Source organism: Bos grunniens, chromosome 3, assembly GCF_055505025.1.
Source record: "Bos grunniens cultivar Pamir isolate PY7600 chromosome 3, Bosgru_T2T1.0, whole genome shotgun sequence".
NCBI lineage: Eukaryota > Metazoa > Chordata > Mammalia > Artiodactyla > Bovidae > Bos > Bos grunniens.
The window spans coordinates 118952537-118979208 of record NC_141167.1 but is presented as its reverse complement, the minus strand read 5'-3'; the positions used below and the strand labels follow the sequence as shown (position 1 = coordinate 118979208).

Sequence of the window (26672 nt, the reverse complement as noted above, 5' to 3'; positions counted from 1 at the left end):
AGGTGTGAGCCCGACCCTCCTCCCTACCCACCCGGTTAACCCTATCAGCGACGACGGCCTGCCGAGGACCAAAGGAGAAGAAAGGAGCCTTCTGCGTGTTTTAATTGGGTATGCCCCCACCTATTTCAAAAGGGATAAAAAGCTAAAAGGGCAGATCAAATAATAGAGGATGCCTCAGGTTTGAGAAGCAAAATCAGAACAAGCTTGAAAGAGTAAGATGAAACAAAGGGTTAACGTCATTTATCCATTGTCCAGACTAAAAACTTGTGTTCCGAAAATGAAATTTTTTCCCCCTCCCGTTTGCCAAAATAATAGTTCAGCCTCTGGCTTTAAATATTTCCTCTTTTGGGAATCTCCAAACACCATCCTCTAACTTAACAGGCGACTTTCTGTAGCCCTTCTTCCGAAAGAAAGATAATTTGAGGGGGCTCTGAGGAACGCCCTCCCTCCCGACATCAATGCCCTTTCTAACCATAGTTTGAAATCCCAAACACGGAGGTTCCTGTGGAGTTAGGGCTGTGGAAGCGTTAAAACAATGCATGTCGATTTATTAGTACCTTTAAGTGAACCGGTTTAGGTGGGCAATTAGGTACTTGGTTACAAAAGACAGTAGCTGCTGGTGACCAAGAGTGGGGCCACCTCTGGAACCAGATTTCTGTATTAGCTGCAGTTCCCTGAGCAAGTCACTCAATCTCCCTTGCTCAATGTTCTCATCTGTTAAATGGGAATAATGGCAATTACATGCTAGGATTATTGTATTAAAATGAACTTTTATATTTAAAGTGTTTAACAGAGGGCCTGACACAGGTGCAAGCCTTTCTATAAAGGTGCTGTGAGAAAAGGCCCCAAAAGGGCTGAAACTGGAGAAGGAGTCTTTGCTGAAGCACAGGAAAGAGAGAGAGGACTAGACTAGCCAGTTCCAACCTCTGCTCCCTTGAACCCAGGACTGGCATCAGTGAGCTCCAGGCCCTACCATCTAAAGAAGAACTCAAGTCTATTGCATTCTCTTTCAAAACTTAGTAAATTATCTTAAATTCAGAATTACTTTGAAAAAATTACTAAAGAAAATTAAGAGTATTAGAAAAAAACATACTCTTTTCACTTTTTAAATATTTCAGGTTACCATCCCCAACCAAACTCCACAGAAGCTCAGACAAGAAACTAACCCGGGGAGAGCAGCTTCCTGGAACCCAGAGGCAGGCATTTGAGAGAGGTTAGCGAGAAGCCTTATCAGATTGCTGAGGGGTGGGTGGGTTTTGGCTGATTTGTAAATCTGCTTCTTCTCCTACAAGTTCTTCCCTTGGTGAAAAGATAACGATCTTTTAGGATTATGGCAGAGCTTTTCAGAGGCAAGAAAGGCCAACTGAAATTTGGAACTTGATGGACTCATAGCTAAGGGGATATTAGGTAATTGAGAGAAAGAAGAATAATAAAACAATGCCACATTCTCCATGAACTTTTCCCAAATTCCCATCTTCTTTATCATTCCAATAACTTTTTTCTACAACATTTTAATCATAAAAATTTTCAAACTTAAAGTTGAAAGATTTTACAGTAAAGACTGATATAGCCACCACCTAGATTCTCCTGTTAACATTGTATTATACTTGCTTTATCACATCTATACATTGTACCTTTTGTTTCCCTTCCTTAAGTGACTTACTACAAACTGGTTTACACATTTCTTGCTTTGTTTGTCTGTCTTTATTTTCTATCCTAGCACCTAAAACAGTTTCTGACACATAGCCTTAGGGAGTAAAGAGACACCATACTTCATTTCTACATTCTTAAGGCCCACAGAACAGAATAACTGCGGGTAGGAGGCACTCACACAATACATGTTTGTTGAGTACTGGATGAATGAATGAACAAATATGAAAGAGGTAAGAAAATGTGCTGTGCTGTACTTAGTCGCTCGGTTGTGTCCGACTCTTTGTGACCCCATGGACCTCAGGAGCCTGTCAGGCTCCTCTGTCCATGGGGATTCTCCAAGCAAGAATACTGGAGTGGATTGCCATGCCCTCCTCCAGGGGATCTTCCCAACCCAGGGATTGAACCCAGGTCTCCCACGTTGCAGACAGATTTTTTACCAGCTGAGCTACCAGGGAAGCCCAAATACCAACAAGTAAATATCACTTCCACCATTTTGGAAGAAAATGTGGTTTTCCCTAGATTGCATTTATGTGGTTACTATTATTTCTGAATGTTCTGTTTTCCTGTCATTCCAAGTAACTGTCTACGTCTAATCCTAGTATGTGCATCTGTTAACTAGTGGAACTAACTCCTTAACTGAGCTAACTCATTACACTTATCTGCACCCTGTTTAATAATAATAATAATATTTGACATGAGTTAATATACATAAAAGTGCTCTGAAAAAAACAAAAGCTATCTATAAAGGCCTAATCCAGCTGCTCTCTGCACTCCCTGTTTTCACTTTGCTATTTTCTTTTTTTCTGTTTGTCCCTAGGGCAGGCTCACCTACAAAGAAGGAAGTTCCCCTGTCCATTTAAATTATTAAAAATATTCTCAGCACTGGTGACCTCAACAAGGACTTCTGCATCTTTGCTTTCTATAAAGCAAGGTAGGCTGTCTGTGCTATTCCCTGTGCTGTGTCATCCTCTCTTGGGAGCCTGGTCACCAAATCCCACAGCTTAGGATGTTCAAATCACGTTTGAGCCTCCTGCAGCAATTACACTGCAGATTCTGGATTAAGTGATTTCCAGATGCCCTCCTTCCCCTCCCGCTAAGAAGAAAAAAAAAAAAAAATCAAATGTTTTCAATAAAATCCAGAGCTAGAACAGATGCACGGGAATACATTTTCTTGGTATCTGTGAGAATTTTCTTATACGTACAGAGATTCAGTCTGATCAAGTTCTGGCCTAGTTAACATTTGGGAATGAAATCAGCATGAATGTGCAACTACAGCTGTAGCTAAAGAAGAAGAAAAGAACTTGCTACTGACAGTCCTCTGCCTCCCTTATATCCTTAGCTACAGTTCTGAGCTAGACAAGCAACCTTACATTTTGCCTCCAATTGACAAATGCTACCACCAGGTGCTTCACACACCATAGCTAGTTCTCTAATTGCTTATCACATTTCCCAACCAGAAAAAAATGTTCTCACACTTCAGTATGTCTTCTGCAGCATGTTAGTTCCCTGTTATGCCTTTCTATTTACCTCCTGTCTTTTATTAATCAGCAATTACTTTGACAGGTCATAAGTACTGTTCTAAGATGACCAGATGATATGAAAGCTCCCCAATATCTGGCTTTGTAATCTTTAGTTCAGTTCAGTCGCTCAGTTGTGTCCAGCTCTTTGCGACCCCATGGACTGCAGCACGCTAGGCTTCCCTGTCCATCACCAAATCCCAGAGCTTGCTCAAACTCATGGCCACCAAGTCAGTGATACCATCCAACCATCCTATCGTCTGTGATCTTAATCAGTCACATTCTCAGATAGATACTGTTAGGCTGCAGGACATAGCAGTCTTAGAGCAGCATCAGCAGCCTCTGAAGGCAAATCCATGGTCCCCACCCCAGAAGTAGTAAACTTGAAACTTCGTGGGCCAGGCAATTTGTCTTTCTTAAACTGTACACATAATTCAAGTGCTTACCAAAGTCTGAGCATTCCTGATTTAGTGGAAAGAAGACAGTGTGAGCTCTAGTTAGAAAAGCGCAGTTTACATCCTTGCTTTGTTACTTACTCATTTTATAACCTTTAGCAAGTTACCTTCTACACACCTCAGTTTCTTTAACTGTTAAATGGTACCTGGCTCATAGGATGGTTGTAAAAAATAATAAAAATATTATCAGTATACATATAATGGTTGTTAAGTATCATTTCTCTTTCCCTCCTATTTCTGTCACAAGTCTCTAACTATTGCAAGAGTCACACCATTAGAGATTAGGCATTCCAAAGGTAAGGACTTCTAATCCCTGTGGACACTTTAAACTAAAATGAAAAAGATAATGTCCAAAATAAGTAACTCTACATGTAGTGCTTGCCTGCAGTTGGAGAAGTTGGGGATAAATGGAGAGTGGCGGCTAATGGGTCTGGGATCTCTTTTTAGAGTAAAGGGAATGTTCTGAAATTGTCTGGTGGTTGTGCAACTTTTGCATAAGAACCTTTTAATCATATAAGATGGTGAATTATATGGTATGTAAGTTGTATCTCAGTAGAGCAATTTCAAAAAATAGGTCTCAACCTGCAGTCTAGGAGGGGAAAGAAGTTTTGCAGAATTGGTAACAGAAATAACAAAGGCACAGGGGAAAAAAAGACAGAACTAAAAAGACAATGTTAAGGGATTTTGTAACCTAAAAAACAGTGCCCAGATGCAAGTCATTAATTTTTTTATATTCAGTATACTGATTTTTGCACATATGCCCTTCCCCTTCCTCAGAAAGATAATAGTCATACAAGGGCCCTTAAACTTTAGTTGGCCCAACTTCAGAAATCCCACATGTCCCTAGAACTCTTCCCAGACTTTGAAAAAGTTAACATACAAATTTTAGTCCTATAGCGATTTATTTTCTCTCCCTACCTTATAGCATGATTTGTTAGTGTGATTCTATGAAAATAAAGTCAGTTCAGTTGTCTTGCCCAGCAAGCTTGCAGCATCCTTGTTTTGTTCACACTGTGTTCTAAGCCATTTACCTTTATTCTGTTCCCAGTTCTTATCCCAGACCTGTATCTGACCCTGTGCTTCTTTGCCTATCACCAGACCACCTTGCCCATCCCACTTTTCTGCAGTGACTTCCTTCACCTTCCTCAATTAGCTCCGAGGTCACTTTCTCTGTAAATAGTCTACTTCTACCTCTCCCCCTTCACCCTAGGGCTGATGCTTTGTCCATTACACCATAATGGACATTATGGTTGGTGATGTACAGTGCTGGGACTAGGGTGACACAAGGGTGTCAAAATGTAAGGAGGCCCTGACTCTCGGATGGAGCAAGTGCTAGAGTAGCTGTGCTGTGCTTAGCCGTTCAGTCGTGTCCAACTCTCTGCAGCCCCGTGGACTGCAGCCCACCAGGCTGCTCTGTCCATGGGGATTCTCCAGGCAAGAATACTGGAGTGGGTTGCCATGCCTTCCTCCAGGAGATCTTCCCGACCCAGGGATCAAACCCAGGTCTCCTGCATTGCGGGCAGATTCTTTCCTGTCTTGAGCCACCAGGGAAGCTAGTGTAGGGTGGGCCTTAAAAAGGAGTCTTCCATATGTGTTTGTTCCAAATGTCTTCTTTGTCTCTCTCTAGTCCCAGCCCTAGTAACTGTCAACAGGAGAAGCAGAAGATGGTACAGCTGATGGCATCAATCTCAGAGGAGTAGCTACATTTAGACTGGTGGCCACGGATGGCAGTTTGTGTTGGAGGCTAAATGAGATTGCAGATTTAGCAGATTAGTTTTTGCTCGGTGTTCAAATGGTATGTTGCTGAAAAGTTACTTCGGTATCTCAAAGCAAACTCTCCCCAGATCATTAGGAGAGAAAATTAATTCAACTCTGCTTCATAATGAAATTACAGCTGTTCCTGGTGGCAGAGAGGCCTAAAAGTTTGAGTGATAGAACCTAGTGTTTCAGAAATATTTTTAGTCAGAGACTGAGAAAACTAAAAAAAGCAACAGATTCCCCAGGCACACACACACACACTCACAAGTAGAATTTTGAGTGTAATTTACTTAGGTCTGACACAGCCTGCTGGCCAGGGGACGTGGTGGGGGTAAGTGCAGCTTCAGAGGAGAGCACCCACTGCCAGCAGAATGGAAGTGTTAGCTCTTTTTAAGGAATCTGGGTCACCTCTGCCAGCACAGAGGGCCCAGGGGCATAGTGTTTGCAAAGACAGTATCCTCAAAGGCACCTATCCAGATGTCCCCACCCATATCTTAGGATCTTAGGTGTTTACCACCAAGACCCTGACATCTTTCTACCGGTCCTGCCTTGGCTGACCAACACAAGCTCAGTTTTGAGCTCTAAGCCTGTATTCAGCCGGCTGAAATGACATGCACTATCCCAACTTGCTGGCAGTAGGGACATTAATTAGCTGGGGCTCTTGGTCAGTTATGTTGCTTGCAGGCTGAGTTCTTTGAGGTGCTTCTCGTGGTCACCATATATGGAGAGCAAAGTCTTAAAATCTCTGATTAAAATTGTTGAATTATCAATTTTCCCTTTCAGTTACGTCACTTTTTGCTGCATGTATTTTAGGACTCTTTTGTTAAGTATGTATACATTTATGAGGGGTCAGATCCATTATGAAATGTCCCTGCTTATCTCTCAGAATATTCTATGTCCTAAAGCCAATTCTGTCTGACATTAATAAGCCACTCCGCCTCTCTTATGATTACCGATTGCATGGTATATCGGTTTCCATCTTTTAACTTATTTGTATCTGTGAATCTAACATGTATGTCTTATGAACTGTATATACTTGGATCTTGCTTTTTTATATAGCCTGACAATCTGTAGTAGATCTAACAGTATAGTATAATAAGTCTGCTAGTAACATCTCCTCTCAGTTTTTGCTTATCTGGTAATATCTTTATTTCAATTTCCTTTTCAAAGAATGGTTTTATTGGATATAGAATTCTTGGTTAAGAGCATGGTACTTTGTCCCTGGCCCTTTTAATATGTCATTCTACTGTCTTTCTGGACTTCATTATTTCTAGTGAGAAGTTAGCTATTAATTGTTGTCCCCCTAAATATGATGAGTCATTTTCCCTTGCTGCTTTCAAGATTTTTCTCTTTGCCTTTGGTTTTCAGAAATTTGCCTCATGTCGAGGTGTGGTTCTCTTTTATCCTGTTGAAATTTCATTGAGTTTTAGGATTTGTAAGTTAAGGTTTTTCATGAAATTTTGGATGTTTTTTGGCCAGTTTCTCGAAAATATGTTTTCTTCTCCTTTCTCCCTCCCCATTTTGGGACTCCCATTAAAGCTGGAATACTTGACTCCACGGTTTCCAAGACTCTGTTTAATTTGCTTCAATCCTCTTTGTTCTCTGTCCTTAGGTGTGGACAATTTCTATTAGTCTGTCTTCAACTTCACCAATTATTTCTCCTGTCATCTCCGATCTGCTGTTGAAACCATGTAATGAATTTTTCATTTGAGTTATTATACTTTTCAAATCTAGGATTTCCATTTGGTTCTTCTTAATACTATTTTCCTATTGAGATTTGCTTTGTGTTGATTCATTGTTAGCATTTCTAAAGTTATTTGAACAAATTTATAATGGCTGCCTTGGAGTGTTTCTCTGCTAAAAGTAAAAGCTGGGTCTGTTCCTAGTTTCTTCTTTTTGTTTTTTTTTTGTTTGTTTTTCTTGTATATGCGTATAACTTTCCTAGGTCTTTTTGCATGTCTAGTAATTTTTTATTTTAAAAAACTGGAAATTTTAGATAATATATTTTAGCTACTCTGAGTTCCATTTTATATTTCTGATGGTTATTGGATTTTTCATTTTTTGTTTAATAAGATGCTTAAACTGCAGACTCCATTTCCCTGATGTACAGCCTCCTGTCTCTGCTGTTATATTTATTTTTAATTAATTAGTTTTTTTCTTTTGGCCTAACCCTGTGGCATGTGAGATCTTAGTTCCCCGACCAGGGATCGAACCCACACTTCATGCATTGGAAGACACAGTCTTAACCACTGTGCCGCTGGGAAAGTCCTTCTGCTGTTTTATTTTTGCTTGTTAGTTTGCTGTGTTTGCTCAGCCTAGCTCCCTAGTGATTTCCTCTATGACTAATTGCTTAGTGGTCAGTCAATGCTTTGGGCAAAGGTTGTACTCAAATACCTTGAGCCAGTTAGGCTCTGCTGATTGATATGTGTGGATTATGGAATGCATTCAAAGCTTCAGCCTGTACTCAAGTCTCCCTCATCTTTTAGTTTTTGCTGGATTCTCCAAGGTCTGTTGGATCTCTTCTATACATGTGTAGTGTCCCAGTCAGCCAAGAGGGTGAGCAGCTTATCTCAGCTCTTCTATCCCTGCTTCAATTCCAGGATTGCCCTGTTAAATTTCTGGCTGCTTCACCACTTGCTCTGAACCAGAACCTTATCTTCAAGCTGCAGGGATGCTTGAAGCATTTTCCCTTGTGTCCAACTAAAGTGAAAGTGAAGTCGCTCAGTCGTGTCTGACTCTTTGCAACCCCATGGACTGTAGCCTACCAGGCTCCTCCGTCTATGGGATTTTCCAGGCAAGAGTACTGAAGAGGGTTGCCATTTCCTTCTCCAGGGGATCTTCCCGACCCAAGGGTCAAACCCAGGTATCCCGCATAGCAGGCAGATGCTTTACTTTCTGAGCCACCAGGGAAGCCCTGACTGAGTCCAGCTAAGTCCACTACTTGTTACTGGCGAGGTTTGTAGGACTGTGGTCCCTACACTGAATAGGATCTGACTCCTCTTGCCGATATGAGATTCTCTTGCAAAATTGAAAACTGTCCAGTGAAATAAAACACAGCAAGATAAAATTCCAGGCTCTGAAACTTTATTCAGGGAATTCTACCAAACATTCAAAGGAGAGTTAACACCAAGATTTCACAAACTACCAGAGAGAAAAAAAAAGATGGAACATTTAACAATTCATTTTATGTGACCAGCAAGAAATTTAACACCAAAACCTGACAACACAGGACAAGAATGGAAAATTAAAGGGTTTTTCTATAAGCATATAGTCTCTCCTATAAGCATAGTAAGTAAAAATCCTAAATATAAATCACAATTTTAAATATGCATGCTATGCTAAGTTGCTTCAGTTGTGTCTGACTCTGTAAGACCCTGTGGACTGTAGCCCTCCAGGCTCCTCCGTCCATGGGATTTTCCAGGCAAGAATACTGGAGCAGGTCGCCATGCCCTCCTTCAGGGGATCTTCCTGACCCAGGGATCGAACCTTGTGTCTCTTAATGTCTCCTGCACTGGCAGGCACTAGCGCCACCTGGGAAGCCCAATTTTAAATATATCAACACATAAAAGAATAGTCTATCACAAACAAGGTTTATTTTAAAAATGTAAGGTTAGTTTAATATTGGAAAAATCTATACCTTCAATGTTCTAGATCTGGCTCAAAAACGATGTGCAGAGAGCAGTGTATATTTAGATATGGATAAATCCTGCAATAAGAAGAGTTAGTGTCCTTCATTACCTATCTCTATGAAATGAACTCTTTCTTTAATATCCTGCAGCAGTATTTCCCAAAATATGTGCCTTGGAACAGTGGTTTTGGGAGGAAAAGAGGTGTTGGAAACAAGTAAGTTTGGAAAAACCTGTGTACTATCCTCTGTTCCCACTTTAACTTCTAGGCGGGAGTGACAGGGCACATTAGCATATTAAACACCCTGAGAAATACTGCAATAAAGAAACTCACTTATGTTTGTTGAAGCCAGTGCTTTACCAAAGTGCAGAATCCTTTTCTTGGTATGCCTATTACTAAAAGGCAGAGCCAATATTTTGTGGAGCTCAAAGTGCTAGTAACCAAGAGTCCATACAGCAAATTATCTCTTACAAAGAACAGTATTTTGCTAGCTTGAAAGAGGCTGTAAGAGACCTATTCACACTAAGAAAGATATCTATTTACTTCAGCTATTAGATATCACATATTTAATGTTATTAATATTTATTATAATTGTCTTCTAGCTTAGGTTATAGATGTTTAGTGTATAAAAATCAATGAAGAAAATTTTTATATGGAATATTGAAGTTCTCTTTAATTCCTCCCTTAGAGATAATTGTTATTATCAGTTTAGTGTTATTATTCAGTTTTTAATATTCATATTTTTTGCAAAGCTTTTTTTAGAATAATTGCCCACTAGCAGAAGAGTTCATCAGTTTCTGCTAATGAAAAATAGACATATCAATACCTCTAAGCTTTCAAATAAATATGAAAATATCAGAGTTTTTAAAAATATGTACAAGGGACTTCTCTGGTGGTCCAGTGATTAAGAATCTGCCTTGAGATGTGGGGAACCCAGGTTTGATCCCTGGTCTCGGAACTAAGATCCCACATGTTGCAGAGCAACTAAGCCTGCACACCGCAACTGTAGGAGCCCACGCTCCACAACGAAGGATCCTGCACGATGCAGTCAAGATCCCACATGCCACAACTGAGACCTGATGCAGCCAGATGTATATATATATATACACAAAATATGCATGAAAGAGTACTAAAGTACAGGGACTTCCCTGGTGATCCAGCAGCTAAGACTCCACACTCCCAACGTATGGGGCCCGGGTTCTATTCCTGGTTGAGGAATGAGATTCCACATGCCAAAATGAAAACTGAAGATCCTGCATGCCACAACTAAGACCCAGTACAGCCAAACAAATAACACTAAATATTTAAAAATGTTAAATGTAAAAGGGAAGATAAAAGAAGGAAAAAACCCTCAGGAGAGGAAAGCTGAACACTATGACATCTGATTAACTTTAAGGAAGACATGGAACACACCAAAGATGGGAAACAAACTGGGATAATTTATTTCTTTTTGGATACACAAAACACATTTTTGAATGTTCCGACAGTTTCATAACAAACAGTTTTCACTATGGCTATTATAAATCAAGGCATACTTACACAGGAAAGTATTCACAGACATAAAATTAGTTTAGCAGACAAGAGAAAATGGGTACAAGACATGAGTAGTTGACAGTTATGACTGATGGAGAGAAGATGTCTCTCATTCACAATAATCCAGGATTTGGAATGAAATGAAGGTCAACAGAGGAAGAACTCCAAGTCAGTGTCAGCCTGTTGGCAGCTGGAGCGCCACTGTCGCCAAGGGAGACAACTAGGCACTCACTGTCCCTTCTCCATTGGTGACGTTTCCAGGGATCAGGTGGGAGTTGAAATGACGAGAGAAAGGGTTTTGTAAATAAGGCCACAGGAATTATCACACTGCTCAGTGTTCTGGATCATCTGACTCATCGCCACCTCTGACAATGGCATCCAGGCCTATTCTGTGGAAGGGTCTCATTTTCTTCTGTATTGCAACTTCCGAAGTTTCAGGTCCAGTCCCCACAATTATTTTCCTTTAACCTCTCAGGCTGAAATATCAGAACATTTATATCCTATTCTTCCAGTTGTCAGATTACTTTCATGTCCTCCTGCGGTTCTTCTCCAGCGTTAGCGTATCTTTCCTCTGGTGTGGACACAGAGCTATGTACAGTATTCTGGATGAGAACTCTTCTGTTTCTTTTACAATGCCCTTCCTAATGACCTCACATTGGTGTTGCTCTCTGTGGCTAAAGAACCATGCTAATCTGGACTACCATGTTCAAAGAACAAAAGGATTGCCTATGACACCCCACTGGCTTGCTTGCCTTGGTTTAGGCGGAAAAGAGATCTAGACCAACAAGTCAGGAGACCTGGCACATAGTCTGGTATTACCAGTAATGAGCTATGTCACCTTGTAAGTTATTTACATTTTATTGGTTATCATTTATTCACATATAAAATGAAAGGATTGACTTTTAGATGCTCTTTAGTTCCCTCCCAGCTCTGAATTTATATAATTATGATATGTAGCTTGAGCTTCCCTGGTGGCTCAGATGGTAAAGCGTCTGCCTGCAGTGCGGGAGGCCCGGGTTTGATCCTTGGGTTGGGAAGATCCCCTGGAGAAGGAAATGGCAACCCACTCCAGTACTCTTGCCTGGAAAATCCCACGGACTGAGGAGCCTGGTGGGCTACAGTCCATGGGCTCGCAAAGAATCGGACACAACTGAGGGAGCTTATCTACCATTATTCTCTACATTGTTACACCTCATAGGAATTTTTAGTAGTATATTTGTATCTTGGCATTTCACGTACTGCAGTTGGCTATACTACAAATGTAAATATCTCACCTTAAAACCTCAAATCTTAAAAAAAAAAAACAAAAAAAAACTCAAATCTTAATGAAACATATACCTCTGCATCAGTGTGTAAGGAACCATATCCATAGTGCATTTCAAAACTCTAACCTTTTATTTTCTTGTTCTAAATCACAATTCTAATGGCCATCATCAAAAAATCTACAAACAATAAATGCTGGAGAGTGTGTGGAAAAGACTTACACTGTTTGTGGGAATGTAAATTGGTTCAGCCACTATGGAGAACAGTATGGAGGTTCCTTAAAAAAACAAAAATAAGCTGTCATATAATGCACTCCTGGGCATATATCTGGAGAAAACCATAATTCAAAAAGATATATGCACCCCAGTGTTCACTGCAGCACTACTTCCAATAGCCTGGACATGGAAGTAACCTCAATGTCCATCAACAGTGGAGTGGATACAAAAGATGTAATACAGATATACAATGGAATATTACTCAAGTCATAAAAAGGGGAATGAAATTGGGTCATTTGCAGAGGTGGTGGATGGATCTAGAGAGTGTCATACATAGTGAAGTAAGCCAGATAAAGACAACTATCATCTGATACTGCTTATATGTGGAATCTAAAAAAAATTATGGTTATGGTGGGGAGGAGGGAAGTGGAGAGATAAATTGAGAGATCAGGACTGACATATACACATTCAGTTCAGTCACTCAGTCGTGTCCAACTCTTTGCAATCCCACAGACTGCAGCATGCCAGGCTTCCCCGTCCATCACGATCTCCCAGAGCTTGCTCAAACTCATGTCCATCGAGTTGGTGATGCCATCCAACCATCTCATCCTCTGTTGTCCCCTTCTCCTCCTGCCTTCAATCTTTTCCAGCATCAGGGTCTTTTCCAATGAGTCAGTTCTGTGCCAAAGTATTGGAGCTTCAGCTTCAGCATCAGAACTAAAGAGCCTCTTTATGAAAGTGAAAGAAGAGAGTGAAAAAGTTAGCTTAAAATTCAATACTCAAAAAACTAAGATCAGGGCATCCAATCCCATAGCAAATAAATGGAGAAACAATGGAAACAGTAAGAGTCTTTATTTTGGAGGGCTCCAAAATCACTGCAGATGGTGACTGCAGCTATGAAATTAAAAGACACTTGCTCCTTAGAAGAAAAGGTATGACTAACCTAGACAGCATATTAAAAAGCAGAGACATTACTTTGCCAACAAAGGTCCATCTAGTCAAAGCTATGGTTTTTCCAGTAGTCATGTATAGATGTGAGAGTTGCACTATAAAGAAAGCTAAGCACCAAAGAATTGATGCTTTTGAACTGTGGTATTGGAGAAGACTCTTGAAAGTCCCTTGGACTGCAAGGAGATCAAACCAGTCAGTCCCAAAGGAAATCAGTCCTGAATATTCACTGGAAGGACTGATGCTGAAGCTGAAGCTCCAATACTTTGGCCACCTGATGTGAAGAATGACTCACTGGAAAAGACCCTGATGCTGGGAAAAATTGAAGGCAGGAGGAGAAGGGGACAACAGAGGATGAGATGGTTGGATGGCATTACCAACTCGATGTACATGAGTTTGAGCAAACTCCGGGAGATCGTGATGGATAGGGAAGCCTGGCATGCTGCAGTCCATGTGGTTGCAAAGAGTTGGACATGACTGACTGAACTGAATAACTGATTCAATCTGCTGTACACCTGAAACTAACCACCCAACGTTGTAAATCAACTGTCCTCTAATAAAACGTTTTTTTAAAATCACAACTCCATTCATTTATACATTCTTTTTTTTTTTAAATGTTAAGTTCTTGTAATTTGCCAGTAAGACAGATATTATTTCTGTTCTTATTGAGCTTACAATCTAAAGACTGGTACAGGTACTTGAACACGCTATGACAAGAAAATGTGATCCTATGGAAAACACTAGGGAATATTTAGCAGAGACATCTAACCACATCCCAAAGCAACCTCAAGTTTTTAAAATAACCTTTGACTTCACTATTTGAAACTTTGAACATTTAAACAAATTACATCTGCAGCTCTAATTTTTTTTTTTTTAATTACAGATTTATTTGCTCGGTGGCACATGGGATCTTCCTGGATCAGGGATCAAACCAATGTCTCCTGCATTGGCAGGCAGGTTCTTAACCACTGAGCTACCAGGGAAGGCCCCAGTTCTCCTTTATTTAAGATAAAGTAATTTAACTAAAAACATTAGAAATTCTCCTTTCCCTAAAAAAGTACATTCAGACACCTCCATATCAATAACATCTTACAACCCAGGAGAATATTTTCCAAATGGCTTTAATAGTAGCTTATTTATTAGTTGATAAACAACCCTGCAATTTTCCTAAGTTTCTAAGTACTGTGCAAAACTGGCCCGCCATAGGTGAAATAAACCCAATATAATTTATGCATTGTTTACAGAAATGTTTCAGCTGTATTCTACATGGGATGCCCTACAAATGAGTGTAATACATTTGTTACAAAGGAACATAATTGGCCAACACAGACAATAGTCTTTTGTGTATTAAGACCATAAAGCTTCACTGTTGTTATTGTTGAGTATTTTTAATCTTAAATGTAATAGTTTTGACTTTTATTATTTCTCCATTATAAAAGTAATATAGAATTATAGTCAAATTAGAAACTCTTAAGTGAGTATAAAGAAAACAATCACCCTTAAAGTCCCAGTCAGATATAACTCACATTAACAGTTTAGTGTATAACCTGCTACCTGGTTTTTCCCCTCTTTTCTTTACTTTCTAAAAGGGACTTCAACTGTACAAATTTGAAATAATCAAAACTCTTACTTTGTAACACATTCTCATCATTGACTCTCTTCATTATTTATTTAATAAGCTACTAAATATTTGCCACCGTATGCAAGACCTGCAGTGTGCTGTGCTATGCACAGTCGTGTCTGACTCTCTGCAACACCATGGCCTGTAGCCAACCAGGTTCCTCTGTCCATGGGATTTCCCAGGTAAGAATACTGGAGTGGGTTGCCATTTCCTTCTCCAGGGGAATCTTCCTGACCCAGGGATTGAATCTGTGTTTCTGGTGTCTCCTGCCTTGGCAGGCGGATTCTTTACCACTGCACCACCTGGGATATCTAGAATAGAGACAACAAATGACAGGTTATTGTCAATATTCTAGATGTTTTTCTATGCATTATATGTATGTAGAACTTTTTTAAAAGTGGTCCTTTCTAGTCAAGATCTCATCAGTCTAGTATCTACAATTAAGAGATTGAAGTGAGAAGCAAAGATTGTCCTAACACATATTTACCAATGAACTAATAGCATTCAATGTAACCGATAAACATCTGTATCATTTGAAGTACTGAACAGTATTCTACTGCACAAATTTGTTACAATTTATTTAACAGTCTGCTTTTTTAACATTTAGATACTGTTTTTTAAATTAGGTAAGAATATGAAAACACCCTTAAATATACTTCTTGACCCATATCTTGACCCATCTATCTGATTATTTCCTCTAGTTGGATCAAAGGGTATGCACATTTTTAGGGCCTTTGATACAACCTGCTAAATTGCTTTTAAAGTTTAAACTAATTTAGCCTCCAGTGACCTCACTAGGAAAGGAAGGCTCCAGATGCCAGAAGACCTCAGGCAGCAAGAAGTTGGTGGCATAAATACAACAATCAGACCTGAGGATGAGTAGGGCACTGACAAAGTATACTATGCTTTAGGAAGAAATCATATATGCAACATTTAATTTGAATATTTTAGCATATTTTTTAGGTTATATATGCAAGAATACTGTAAAATCCATGATGGAAAAAAAGCCACAGAAACAAAACTTTGTGTGGCCAGAGGTCTAGTTCAGTTCAGTCACTTAGTCATGTCCAACTCTTTGCGACCCCATGAATCACAGCACGCCAGGCCTCCCTGTCCATCACCAACTGCCGCAGTTCACTCAAACTCATGTCTATCAAGTCGGTGATGCCATCCAGCCATCTAATCCTCTGTCGTCCCCTTCTGCTCCTGCCCCCAATCCCTCCCAGCATCAGTCTTTTCCAATGAGTCAACTCTTTGTATGAGGTGGCCAAAGTACTGGAGTTTCAGCTTCAGCATCAATCCTTCCAATGAACACCAAGGACTGATCTCCTTTAGGATGGACTGGTTGGATCTCCTTGCAGTCCAAGGGACTCTCAAGAGTCTTCTTCAACACCACAGTTCAAAAGCATCAATTCTTCGGCGCTCAGCCTTCTTCACAGTCCAACTCTCACATCCATACATGACCACTGGAAAAACCATAGCCTTGACTAGACGGACCATTGTTGGCAAAGTAATGTCTCTGCTTTTGAATATGCTATCTAGGTTGGTCATAACTTTCCTTCCAAGGAGTAAGCGTCTTTTAATTTCATGGCTGCAGTCACCATCTGCAGTGATTTTGGAGCCCACAAAAATAAAGTCTGACACTGTTTCCACTGTTTCCCTATCTATCTGCCATGAAGTGATGGGACCAGATGCCATGATCTTGGTTTTCTGAATGTTGAGCTTTAAGCCAACTTTATCACTCTTAGTCAACATGGAAATCAGATTGATTATATTCTTTGCAGCCAAAGATGGAGAAGCTCTATACAGTCAGCAAAAACAAGACTGGGAGCTGACTGTGGCTCAGATCATGAACTCCTTATTGCCAAATTCAGACTTAAATTGAAGAAAGTGGGGAAAACCACTAGACCATTCAGATATGATCTAAATCAAATTCCTTATGATTATACATTGGAAGTGAGAAATAGATTTAAGGGACTAGATCTGATAGAGTGCCTGATGAACTTCATGACATTGTACAGGAGACAGGGATCAAGACCATCCCCATGGAAAAGAAACACAAAAAAGCAAAATGGCTGTCTGGGGAGGCCTTACAAATAGCTGTGAAAAGAAGAGAAGTGAAAAGCAAAGGACAAAAGGAAAGATATAAGCATCTGAATGCAGAGTTCCAAAGAATAGCAAGGAAAGATAAAAAAATCTTCCTCAGTGATCAATGCAAAGAAATAGAGGAAAACACCAGAATGGGAAAGACTAGAGATCTCTTCAAGAAAATTAGAGATACCAAGGGAACATTTCATGCAAAGATGGGCTCGATAAAGGACAGAAATGGTATGGACCTAACAGAAGCAGAAGATATTAAGAAGAGGTGGTAAGAATACACAGAAGAACTGTACAAGAAGAGCTTCACGACCCAGATAATCACGATGGTGTGATCACTCACCTAGAGCCAGACGTCCTGGAATGTGAAGTCAAGTGGGCCTTAGGAAGCATCACTACAAACAAAGCTAGTGGAGGTGATGGCATTCCAGTTGAGCTATTTCAAATCCTGAAAGATGATGCTGTGAAAGTGCTGCACTCAATATGCCAGCAAATTTGGAAAACTCAGCAGTGGCCACAGGACTGAAAAAGGTCAGTTTTCATTCCAATCCCAAAGAAAGGCCAGGGGTCTAAGTTTCTGTCAAAAACCAAATTATATGATGAATAAGTGGAAATATTTTTTAAAAATAAAAAGTATAACTATTAAATCCTATCCAATTTTTATATGTCTGTAACCAGTCCTGGGTGTTCATTGGAAGGACTGATGCTGAGGCTGAAACTCCAATACTTTGGCCACCTCATGCGAAGAGTTGATTCATTGGAAAAGACCCTGATGCTGGCAGTGATTGGAGGCAGGAGGAAAAGGGGACGACAGAGGATGAGATGGCTGGATGGCATCACCAACTCAATGCACATGAGTTTGAGTGAACTCCGGGAGTTGGTGATGCACAGGGAGGCCTGGTGTGCTACGGTTCATGGGGTCGCAAACAGTTGGACACAACTGAGCGACTGAACTGAACTGAACCCTTTAGGCCAACTTGAAATGTACAATGTGTAAAGCTTCAGGCAGATGAAGACCTAGAAAAAATATTTTTTAAACCCTTACATGCGTCTATATATACATGTAACAAACTCATATTAAATATTTTTCTAACATGGATTTAGTAATAATCCCACATTATTGCAGTCCTCCTGCTTACCATTTATTTTGGTTTTAGAAATGGTAAAAAATTTATCAAGTTATATATATATATATATATATATATATAAGCAACATACACATGTTTATACATTCACAAAGTAAAAAAATAAGCAATAAAAAGTATACAATAAAAAATAAATCTTATGTGTGTTCCTAATGTTACTATCCAAAGGCAGTCACTCTTAATGGTTTCTTACATATCCTTAAGACTGTCTATGCACATATCAAACACACAGACAAAAAATGTGTGTGTGTTCTCTCTCCAATTAAAAAAAAACAAAAACATATGCTACAAATTGTTCTACATTTTGTATTTATCACTGTATCTTAGAGACTATTCCCTATTACTACAGAGGTATCTGCCTCATAAAAAAAAATTTTTTTTTAATTAAAAGCACAGAACAAAACATTTTCAGGGCTTAGGGGAAATTACTTTTGAGGAAGGCTCAGTAGATACTGTGAGATTACTGTAATAAGAAAAAGTTGAAGGAGACATTCATTTATTCATTCCTTCACGTACTCATTCACTATGATTCACTCATTCACTTACTCATTCACTATGACTCATTCACTATGATTCCTTCACTTACTCATTCATTACCTGCATACAAATTTCTCAAGAGGCAGATCTGGTGGTCTGGTATTCCCATCTCTTTCGGAATTTTTCACAGTTTATTGTGATCCACACAGTCAAAGGCTTTGGCATAGTCAAGTAAGACGGTAGGTGTTGCAAGAGGGCATCAGAGGGCAAACACACTGAAACCATACTCACAGAAAACTAGTCAATCTAATCACACTAGGACCACAGCCTTGTCTAACTCAGTGTTAAGCATTCATGGTTACTATTTCATATAAAACTTACCACAACCCTATTACATGCCTGCAGGGGGTTTTTATTAGTCAAGGCTTCATTAAAAGTCCCCACAGCTGAGAGATTGAGCAAAAGTTGCCTTGCTCTATATTTACCAGTAAATCAGTCACTTATAAAATTAGTCATTAGATATCCTTCCTTACATAACATCTTTCTGTTCCCATTAGCCTGTTTGAAAATTCACTCCAAACTGTTTTCAAAATGAAATTGCAAATTTCTTGCAAAAGATGTAGGACTTTCATGAAGTTTTGGAAAGTAATAGTGGAGAATTGCTCAGATTACAAGCAAAACCACAGATGAAAATAAGAATGTTGTGGAAATATACTAGTTAATCATTGAAGATGAGAAATTCCAAAAGCATAGTGGCATTTCACAAGAAAATGATTTGAATGGAAAAGAAAAGTAAAATATGTGTTTTATGTATCATGGTGGTGGTGGTGGGGGTGGTGGTGGTTTAGTCGCTAAGTCGTGTCTGACTCTTGCGATCCCATGGACTGTGGCCCACCAGGCTCCTCTGTCCATGGGATTTTCGAGGTAACCTAAGGCAAACCCTATAGCAGATATACAAAAGATAACAGTGGTACCAATAAGCATAGGACTATGGAAAATCATCAAATCAAAAGGAAGAGAGCAAAAGAAGAAGAAAGGAACAAAGAAATTACAAACAGCCAGAAAACAATTAACAAAATGCCAACAGTAAGTCCACACCTAAACCAATAATTACTTTAAATATAAAAGACTAAATTATCTAATGAAAAGACATAGAATGTCTTGGGGCTCCCCCGGCAGTCCAGTGGTTAAGACTCCACGCTTCCACTGCAGGGGCCACAGGTTTCATTGCTGGTTGGGGAACTAAGATCCCACATGCTAAAAGATGCAGTCCCCTGCCTCGTAAAGACACAGAGTGTCTGAATGGAATTAAAAAAACAAGACCCAACTATATGCTGCCTATAAGAGATTCACTGAAGCTCTAAGGAAACAGACTAAGAGTGAAGAGATGGGAAAATGTATTCTTTGTAAATGGAAACCAAAAGAAAGCAGGAGTAAGCTATACTTCCACTGGAGGAGGAAATGGCAACCCATTCCAGTATGCTTGCCTGAAAAATCCTCATGGACAGAGGAGCCCGGCAGGCTACAATCCATGAGGTCACAGAGTCGGGCACGACTGGGCAACTGAGCACAAGTACAAAGCTCTATTTCAATCAGATAAAACAGACTTTAAGGCAAAGACGTGTAGGAAGAAAAAAGGAAGGTCATTATATAGTGATAAAGGGGTCAATCGAAAACAGGATGTAACATTTGTAAATATTTATGCATCCAAAATAGGAGGAGCACCTAAATATATAAAGCAAATACTGTCAGACCTGGAAGAAATAACAACATAATAATAGTAAAATAATCCTTTTCAACAATGAATAGGTAATCCAGACAGAAAGTCAATAAGGAAACACTGCATTTCCTACATTAGACCAGATGGCTTTACTAACGAATTCTACCAAACATTTAAAGAAGAATTAATATCAATCCTTCTCAAACCTTTCCAAAAAAACAGAAAAAGAGGGAACAGTTCCAAATTCATTTAATGAGGCTAACATTACCCTGATACCAAAATCAGACAAAGATGCTACAAGAAAAGAAAATTACAGATCAATATCCCTGATAAACATAGATGAAAAAATCCTCAACAAAATATTGGCAAATCAAATTTAACAATCTACTAACAGGACCATATACCATAATGAAGTGAGATTTATTCCAGGGATGTAAGGATGACTCATAATCTTCAAATCAATCAATTTGCTATACCTCATTAACAAAATGGAGGATAAACATTATACGATCATGTAGAAAAAGCATTTACAAAATTCAACATCCGTTTATGATAAAAAACTTCGAGAAAAGTCGGTGTGGAAGGAATGTACTTCAACAAAGTAAAGGTCACTAAGATAAACTTCCGGCTAACATCATCAGTTCAGTTCAGTTAAGTTGCTCAGTCGTGTCTGACTCTTTGCAACCCCATGAATCGCAGCACGCCAGGCTGCCCTGTCCATCACCAACTCCTGGAGTTCACTCAAACTCATGTCCATCGAATCAGTGATGCCATCCAGCCAACTCATCCTCTGTCGTCCCCTTCTCCTCCTGCCCCCAATCCCTCCCAGCATCAGAGTCTTTTACAATGAGTCAACTCTTCGCACAAGGTGGCCAAAGTATTGGAGTTTCAGCTTTAGCATCATTCCTTGCAAAAAACACCCAGGACCAATCTCCTTTAGAATGGAGTGGTTGGATCTCCTTGCAGTCCAAGGGACTCTCAAGAGTCTTCTCCAACACCACAATTCAAAAGCATCAATTCTTCGGTGCTCAGCTTTCTTCACAGTCCAAATTTCACATCCATACATGACCACAGGAAAAACCATAGCCTTGACTAGACGGGCCTTTGTTGGCAAAGTGATGTCTCAGCTTTTCAATATGCTATCTAGGTTGGTCATAACGTTCCTTCCAAGGAGTAAGCGTTTTTTAATTTCATGGCTGCAGTCACCATCTGCAGTGATTTTGGAGCCCCAAAAAATAAAGTCTGACACTGTTTCCACTGTTTCCCCATCTTTTTCCCATGAAGTGATGGGACCAGATGCCATGATCTTGGTTTTCTGAATGTTGAGCTTTAAGCCAACTTTTTCACTCTCCACTTTCACTTTCATCAAGAGGCTTTTGAGTTCCTCTTCACTTTCTGCCATAAGGGTGGTGTCATCTGCATATCTGAGGTTATTGATATTTCTCCCAGCAATCTTGATTCCAGCTTGTGTTTCTTCCAGTCCAGCGTTTCTCATGATGTACTCTGCATAGAAGTTAAATAAGCAGGGTGACAATATACGGCCTTGACGTATTCCTTTTCCTATTTGGAACCAGTCTGTTGTTCCACGTCCATTTCTAACTGTTGCTTCCTGACCTGCATATAGGTTTCTCAAGAGGCAGGTCAGGTGGTCTGGTATTCCCATCTCTTTCAGAATTTTCCACAGTTTATTGTGATCCACACAGTCAAAGGCTTTGGCATAGTCAATAAAGCAGAAATAGATGGTTTTCTGGAACTTCTTGCTTTTTCGATGATCCAGCAGATGTTGGCAATTTGGTCTCTGGTTCCTCTGCCTTTTCTAAAACCAGCTTGAACATCTGGAAGTTCCTGGTTCACATATTGCTGAAGCCTGGCTTGGAAAATTTTGAGCATTACTTTACTAGCATGTGAGATGAGTGCAATTGTGTGGTAGTTTGAGCATTCTTTGGCATTGCCTTTCTTTGCGATTGGAATGAAAACTGACCTTTTCCAGTCCTGTGGCCACTGCTGAGTTTTCCAAATTTGCTGGCATATTGAGTGTATCACTTTCACAGCATCATCTTTCAGGACTTGAAATAGCTCAACTGGAATGCCATCACCTCCACTAGCTTTGTTCATAGTGATGCTCTCTAAAGCCCACTTGACTTCACATTCCAGGATGTCTGGCTCTAGGTGAGTGATCACACCATCGTGATTATCTTGGTTGTGAAGATCTTTTTTGTACAGTTCTTCTGTGTATTCCTGCCACCTCTTCTTAATATCTACTGCTTCTGTTAGGTCCATACCATTTCTGTCTTTTATCCAGCCCATCTTTGCATGAAATGTTCCCTTGCTATCTCTAATTTTCTTGAAGAGATCTCTAGCTTTCCCATTCTGTTGTTTTCTTCTATTTCTTTGCATTGGTCGCTGAGGAAGGCTTTCTTATCTCTTCTTGCTATTCTTTGGAACTCTGCATTCAGATGCTTATATCTTTCCTTTTGTCCTTTGCTTTTCACTTCTCTTCTTTTCACAGCTATTTGTAAGGCCTCCCCAGACAGTCATTTTGCTTTTTTGTGTTTCTTTTCCATGGGGATGGTCTTGATCCCTGTCTCCTGTACAATGTCACAAACCTCCGACCATAGTTCATTAGGCACTCTATCTGTCAGATCTAGTCCCTTAAATCTATTTCTCACTTCCATCATACTTGATGGCAAAAAGCTGAAAGCTTTTACTTTAAGATCAGAAACAAGCAAAGGATGCTTACTCTTGTTACTTTTACTCAACATAGTACTGGAAGTCCCAGCCAGAGCAGTTAGGCAAGAAAAAGAAAGAAAAGGCATTCAAAATGGAAAGGAATATGTAAAAATGTCTTTACTTGCAGATGACATAATATTATATATAGAAACCCTCAAGGACTCTAACGAAAATTGTTAGAATTAATAAATGAATTCATCAAAGTTGCAGGATACAAACTCCATATGTAAGCATTAATTGTATTAAAAACACTGACAATGAGCTATACAAAACAGAAAATAACAAAACAACACCACTTAGTTTCATCAAAAGAAAATATCCAAGAATAAATTTAACCAAAGAAATAAAAGGTCTGTATACTAAAAACTATAAAATGTTGATGAAAGAAATAAATGGAAAGTTTTTCTGTGCTCACAGATTGGGAGAAGTAATATTCTTAAAATGTTCTTCATACTACTTAAAGAAATCTCAAATTCAGTGCAATCCCTACAGAATTCCAATGACATTTTTTGTAGAAATAGAATGAACAATTCTAAAATTCATACGTAATTACAAAAGACCCCAAACAGCCAAAACAAAATTGAGAAAGAACAAAGCTGTATTACATATTCTGATTTTAAACTATATTACAAAATTATAGTAACCTAAACAGTATCATTTTGTTATAAAAACAGACACATAGCTCAAAGGGACAAAATAGAGCCCAGAAATAAATTCATGCATATTTGGTTAATTAATTTACAACAAAGGAACCAAGAATATACAATGGGGAAAAATAGTCTCTTCAATAAATGGTGTTGGGAAAGCTGGACAAGAATGAAATCAATGAATGAAATTGGACAAGAATGAAATTGGATCCCTATCTACCATTATAAACCAAAATCATTTCAAAATGGATTAAAGACTAGAGTGTAAGACCAGAAATCATAAAGTTCCTAGCAAAAAGCATAGGGAGTAAGCACTCTGACATCAGTCTTGGTGATGATTTTTTGGATTTGTCACCAAAAGCAGAGGTAACAAAAGCAAAAATAAACAAGTGAGACTACATCTAACCAAGGAAAGGAAACAAGCAGTACGAAATGCCCACTTATGAAATGTGAGAAAATATTTGCAAATCATACATTTGATAAAGGATTAATATCCAAAATATATAAAGAACACACAATTCAACAAAAAACTATCAAACAATCTAATTAAAAGCATACAGAAGAACTGAATAGATAATTTTCTAAAGACACAAAAAAGACAAGTATATGAAAAGGTGTTCAGTATCAGTAATCACCAGTTCAGTGCAGTTCAGTCACTCAGTCGTGTCCAGCGGTTTGCAACCCCGTGAATCACAGCACGCCAGGCCTCCCTGTCCATCACCAACTCCCGGAGTTCACTCAAACTCACGTCCATCGAGTCAGTGATGCCATCCAGCCATCTCATCCTCTGTTGTCCCCTTCTCCTCCTGCCCCCAATCCCTCCCAACATCAGAGTCTTTTCCAATGAGTCAACTCTTTGTATGAGGTGGCCAAAGTACTGGAGTTTCAGCTTCAGCATCATTCCCTCCAAAGAAATCCCAGGGCTGATCTCCTTCACAATGGACTGGTTGGATCTCCTTGCAAGGGACTCTCAAGAGTCTTCTCCAACACCACAGTTCAAAAGCATCAGTTCTTCGGCGCTCAGCCTTCTTCACAGTCCAACTCTCACATCCATACATGACCACAGGAAAAACCATAGCCTTGACTAGACGAACCTTTGTTGGCAAAGTAATGCCTCTGCTTTTCAATATGCTATCTAGGTTGGTCATAACTTTCCTTCTAAGGAGTAAGCGTCTTTTAATTTCATGGCTGCAGTCACCATCTGCAGTGATTTTGGAGCCCAGAAAAATAAAGTCTGACACTGTTTCCACTGTTTCCCCATCTATTTCCCATGAAGTGATGGGACCGGATGCCATGACCTTCGTTTTCTGAATGTTGAGCTTTAAGCCAACTTTTTCACTCTCCACTTTCACTTTGGGAAATGCAAATCAAAACCACAATGAAATATCACCTTACACTTGTTAAAATGGTTATCAAACCAACAAGTGGTGGTGAGGATGCAGAGAAATGAGAATATTTGTACACTGTGGGTGGGACTGCAAATTTGTGCAGCCAGTATGGAAAATAACACAGAGGTTGCTCAAACAATAAAACTAGAACTACCATATGACCTAGCCATCCTACTTCTGGATATATATCCAAATAAAATTAAAATAGGATATTAAAGATACACCTGTTGACTTATATGTCATTGCAGCATTATTCTCAATAGTCAAAATATGGAAACAGCCTAAGTGTCCATAAATAGACGAATGAATAGAGCATGGATAAAGAATATGTAGCATGGACTTTACTGGTAGTCCAGTGGTAAGAATCTGCCTGCCAATGCAGGGGACATGGGTTCGATCCTTGGTATGGGAAGATTCCAGACACAGTAACTAAGTCTGTGTGCCGCAACTATTGAGCCCAAGCTCTAGAACCTGCGGAATGTAACTACAGAAGCCTGTGCACCTAAAGCCCATGCTCCACAGAGAGAAGCCACTGCAGGGAGAAGCCCATGCACAGCAACTTACAGAGTAGCACCAACTCGCCCCAACCAGAGCAAGCCCTCAGGCAGCAAGGAAGACCCAACACAGCCTAAATAAATAAGTTTTAAAATGATGTGGCATATATATACACACACACAGAGTTCAGTTCAGTCACTCAGTCCTGTCCAACTCTATGCACTGCAGCACATCAAGCTTCCCTGTCCATCACCAACTCCCGGAGCTTGCAAACCCATGTACATCAAGTCAGTGATGTCACCCAACCATCTCATCCTCTGTCGTCACCTTCTCCTCCTGCCCTCAGTCTTTCCCAGCATTAGGGTCTTTTCCAATGAGTCAATTCTTTGCATCAGGTGGCCAAAATATTGACGCTTCAGCATCGGTCCTTCCAATGAAGATTCAGGACTGATTTCCTTTAGGACTGATTGGTTTGATCTCCTTGCAGTCCAAGGGACTCTCAAGAGTCTTCTCCAACATCACTGTTGAAAAGCATCAATTCTTTGGCACTCAGCTTTCTATATGATCTATCTCTCACATCCATACATGACTACACAGTGAACTATTACTCAGTTGTGAGAAAGAAGGAAATCATTTTATTCGTGAGAATGTGGGTAGACTTTGAGGACATTGTGCTAAGTGAAATCTATCAGACAGAAAAAGACAAATACTGTATTGTTCTCACTTATCTCTGTGTTGGGAAGATCCTCTGGAGAAGGAAATGGCTATCCACTCCAGTATTCTTGCCTGGGAAATCCCATGGACAGAGGAGCCTTGCAGGCTACAGTCCACATGGTCACAAAGAGTTAGATGTGACTGTGTTTTCCAACACCATCTGCTCCCTCTGTGTCTCATGTATCACTTATATGTGGAATCTTTTAAAAAAAAAAGAGAGAAACACGGAGAAGCTGAGTAAAGAAAAGTTGTTATCAGGGCCTGAGGGTGGGGAAAATAGAGACAGGTTAGTAAAAGTATACAAATTTTTAGCTATAAGATTAATAAAGTCTGAGGATCAAACGTAAAACATGGTGACTATAGCTGGTAACTGGTTTAAAAAAAAAAACTTCAAGTAAATTTTAAAATTAATTGGTTTTATTTAATATAAGGCAATTCATGAATTGGATAGGATCCCATCTAGCAACTAATGGGCTTCCCAGGTGGTGCAGTGGTAAAGAATCTGCCTGCCAAGCAGGAGTCACGAGAGACGCAGGCTTGATCCCTGGATTGGGAAGGTGCCCTAGAGAAGGAAATGGCAACCCATTACAGTATTCTTGCCTGGAAAATCTGGCAGCCTACAGTCCACAGGGTCTCAAAGTATCAGATATGACTGAACACCAGCACTGA

General features: G+C 39.6%; 1 long non-coding RNA gene across 3 annotated transcripts in view; it reads right to left on the bottom strand.

Annotated features, from left to right (window-relative positions):
• Window positions 1-10429: 10429 nt before the first annotated feature.
• Window positions 10430-26672, bottom strand: part of LOC147377085 (uncharacterized) — a 36220-nt gene continuing 19977 nt past the window's right edge. The window contains exons 3-5 of one of the 3 annotated variants that reach the window (XR_015161318.1): window positions 26014-26203; window positions 17031-17264; window positions 10430-12749 (exon numbers count right to left, since the gene is read on the bottom strand). This is a non-coding gene — a long non-coding RNA (uncharacterized LOC147377085). Of the gene's footprint in view, window positions 12750-13559; window positions 14902-17030; window positions 17265-26013; window positions 26204-26672 lie in introns of those variants that run through there. The other 2 variants (XR_015161319.1, XR_015161320.1) reach the window with 2 other exon arrangements.